The sequence below is a fragment of the Sapajus apella genome, unplaced genomic scaffold (genome assembly GCF_009761245.1).
Source record: "Sapajus apella isolate SASKATOON/1434 unplaced genomic scaffold, GSC_monkey_1.0 scaffold48, whole genome shotgun sequence".
NCBI lineage: Eukaryota > Metazoa > Chordata > Mammalia > Primates > Cebidae > Sapajus > Sapajus apella.
This window is the reverse complement of record NW_022436988.1, coordinates 8,482,974-8,487,074: the sequence shown is the minus strand read 5'-3', so window position 1 is coordinate 8,487,074 and position 4,101 is coordinate 8,482,974.

Sequence of the window (4,101 nt, the reverse complement as noted above, 5' to 3'; positions counted from 1 at the left end):
GACAGATGAATGGGTGGACAGACAGATGGACTGACAGACTGATGGATGTTAGAGTGGATAGATGGATGGATGGATGACGGATGGACAGACAGATAGATGGACAGATGGATGGATGGACAGACAGATGGGCTGACAGACTGATGGATTGACAGACAGACTGATGGATGTTAGAGTGGATAGATGGATGGATGGATGACAGATGGATGGGCAGACAGATAGATGGACAGATGGATGGACGGACAGATGGGTAGATGGACGGATGCATGGATGGATGGACAGATGAATAGATGGATGGATGATGAATGGATGGATGGACAGATGGATGGATGCATGGATGGATAGATGGATGGACAGATGGATAGACAGATGGATGGATGGACAGACAGACAGATGGACAGATGGATGTGAATTGTCTCCAGCCCTCCCCCGTTTCCTAGTGCCTGTCTCTCATTCCTTGAATTGATCACCTCTCAGCTCCCAGTGGCAATGCCAGAATTTGAAAAGAAAGGTATCTTCAGCACTCAAGGCATTTCCTGGGCTGGGGCAATCAAAGAGGGTGAGCTGAGCAATGGGAGGGGGCTCTATGCTTAGCAACAGCAGCTGGGTCTAGGCCAGAACCCCCAGGGCTAGCCAGAAAGGGGTGATCTTAAATCAGATGTGATAAGCCCAGGCCCGAGTCTGTCTAGCCCCAGGAGACACAGCCTCTTAGGTCTCCAACACTCTGGTTCAAGTCCACATTACTCCCTGCCCTAAGCCAGAACAGGTCGGTGGGCCCAGAACCAGCTCTGTGGCCATAGTTTTTGTTGTTGCCAATGAGGAGAAAGAAAATGGTCTCTTAGCCCAGGGCACTAGGATAGCAGAAAAGGAGGACCTAGCTGGAGATGACCCTGAGCTTCTGCTGAGGCCCCTGAGCCCACACCCCTTGGGGAAAGGTCTTTTCCTCCACCACTGGCAGGCAGGAGCTGGCAGAGCTGATCAAGACCATGAGGAGCTCTGCTCAGCGCTGCAGGCCTCTCCAAGGAGCCTCTCCAGGGCCCCTCTCTCAGCCATCCTGGAGCAGCAGCTGCGAGAGATTAGCAGATGGCCCTCCCACCTGCTCCAGGCTGTGAGTAAACACATTAGCAGCTGAGCTAGGGCCACTTCCTGCTCCTGGTCAGGCTGAGCTGACCTTTGTCCTGAATGAGAGGTTCAGACCTGTCCCCACCCTCTTAGTGGACTGACATCAGTCAAAGAGCTGGATGTGCACCCAGAACACAGTCAACGCAGAATAAACGCTTGGCTTTCCACCTTTCCTCTCTGCTTCTCCCCAGAGTGGGGATGTCCAGACAGGGAGATGCAGCCACACCCAGAAAAAGGATAACGCAGCTCTCCAATGTATTAGCCATGATTCTCAACTCCAAAAAGCTCTGAAACCCAAAACGTTGTTTCCAAACTTTGCCACAAACACATTGAGTGACGCACCCTGACTTGAACTGATGTGAGGTGACTTCTGCTCCCCACATTGTCCTGTGATCGTGAATCCTGCCAGTCCCACCCAGGACCGTTAGCGGAGTGACCATGCATTGCTGTCCACAGTCCACGGAATCACAGCGGAATGCGTAGCACAGGATCCACACAGCATCTTCCTCTGCCTTGACGTATTCTGAATTCCAAGACACCTGTGGTGCTGAGTTCAGGGAAAGGATTGAGGACCTGTAAACCCAACATTTCTGCTACAGGGGCCTACACTGACCTGAGCAGGTGCTGAGGACGGAGGACTCCCCGCCGTGTGCGCACGCAGCTGTGTCCCCAGGCAGGGGTGATGCACCTGCACTTTATTTCTTGCTTAAGGAGGAGGGGGATGCAAATGCAGGTAGCCAGGGGGAGAAGGGCCCTCGAAGGACCAGACAATGTCGGCCCCAGCCCAGTCTGAGTCTGCCCTACAGAAGCAGGCATGGAAAGAAAGCAGAAAGTGCCATGGATGAAGAACTAAATGGAACAACCTGTAGGGACCCTGCGGGAGAGAACCCAGGATCAGAGAAGAGCATCTGTCTCCAGGGTTGGCAACAGCAGCTGGGGCTAGGCCAGAGACAGGGTGCCTTCCTCCGCTGGCTGGGGGGCTGTCTTCCAGGGGGCCAGATGCAAGATGAGCTCACCTGTCTCTGAGCACCGGAGAAACCAGGAACACCCAGAAACTGTTGTGGAGGCTCTTTCAAGACCCAGTTCTGTTTTGTTTTGTTTGTTTTGTTGACATGGAGTCTCGCTCTGTTGTCCAGTCACCCAGGCTAGAGTGCAGTGGCGCGATCTCAGCTCACTGCAGCCTCTGCCTCCCGGGTTCTAGCGATTCTCCTGTCTCAGCCTCCTGAGTATCTAGGACTACAGGCACACACTACCACATCCTGCCTACTTTTGTATTTTTAGTAGAGAAGGGGTTCCACCACACTGGCCAGGCTGGTCAAGGCAATTTTACATTGAGCTGCCATAACCCCGGTGTTAAATTGCTATAACCTCACCTGTACCAACAGCCTGGGACAACGTCAGGGTTTTCAAACGACCCTGCATACGGAGTATTGTAAGCATTTTACAAACTTAGGAAACTGATGGATAGAGAGGTTAAATGGTATGCCCCTAGCCCAAAGCTGCTCAAGAGCAACGCTGAGACTCAGATCCAAGTCTCCTGGTTCCGGGTCTATTGCCTGTTTCGCCCCACACCTTGCAGGCACTCTCAAGTGCAGATTAGAGGCAGACCACTCCCGGGATGTTTTGCATTGCTTAGAACTCTCTAGTGCTGGGCTTATCAGACTTGAGGACCGGTATCACATTTTCCTAATAAAATGCATTAGGCAGTCGGGCGTGGTGGCTCACACCTGTAATCCCAGCACTTTGGGAGACAGAGGTGGGCGAATCACTTGAGATCAGGAGCTCAAGACCAGCCTGGCCAACATGGTGAAACCTCGTCTCTACTAAAAAAAATACAAAAATTAGCTGGGTGGGGTAGTGGGTGCCTGTAATCCCAAGCACTCAGGAGGCTGAGGCAGAAGAATCGCTTGAACCCAGGAGGCGGAGGTTGCAGTGAGCAGAGATGGCACCATGGAACTCCAGCCTGGGCAACAAGAATAAAACTTTGTCTCAGAAAAAAAGCATTAGGTAACAGTTTCTTTTTGGCATTTTTGTAACATTTAATAAAATGAAGTGATCATCACTTTGGTAAGCATGTCACTGAAATGTAAATGAAAACTATTAAATCTGCCAGTCTCCCACCTGGCTTCTAGAGGAGAGAAAGTCGTAAATGGTTACCATTTATCCTTCTCCCCTTCTCCCTCCATGCCCTCCCCGCCCATCTGCTGACATGTCTTAGCTAAAACAAATCCTTTTGAAATTCTGAATTTCTTCCCTAGCAGTTCCCACCAACATGTGATGTGCGGGGTGATGTTACTGCCTGTCATTCATCCTCTGTTAACATCTGAGGATGGGTATTGCTCTTGTGTCTTTCATTTCTTCCCAAGCCTATATATGATTTTTGCTGTTTGGAAGTTGGTTGACAAATTGTTTTCTGGACTCTGTTAGTTTTCAAGGAACTGCCATAACAAAATATCACAGACTGGGTGGCTTAAACAACAGACATGTTTTTGGTGGCTTTGTTTTTGTTTTTGTTTTGAGATGGAGTCCAGGCTGGAGTGTGGTGGCACAATCTCGGCTCAATGCAATCTCCGCCTCCTGGGTTCAAGTGATTCTCCCAAGTAACATTACCTCGCCTGGCTAATTTTTGTATTTTTAGTAGAGAGAGTGTTTCACCATGAAAGCCAGGCTGGTTTCAAACTTCTGATTTCAAGTGACCCACCTGCCTCAGACTCCCAAAGTGCTGGGATTACAGGTGTGAGGTACCACGCCTGGCCAGAAATACAGTTCTGGAGGCTGGAATTTCAACAGCAATGCATCAGCTGAATGTGGTGGCTTGGGCCTGTAATCCCAGCACTTTCAGAGGCCAATGCAGGAGGATCACTTGAGTGCAGGAGTTCAAGACCAGACTAGGCAGCATAGCAAGAACCTGTCTCTACAAAAAATACAAAAATAGCTAGATGTGGTGGTACAGGCCTGTAGTCCCAGCTAGGGAGGCTGAGA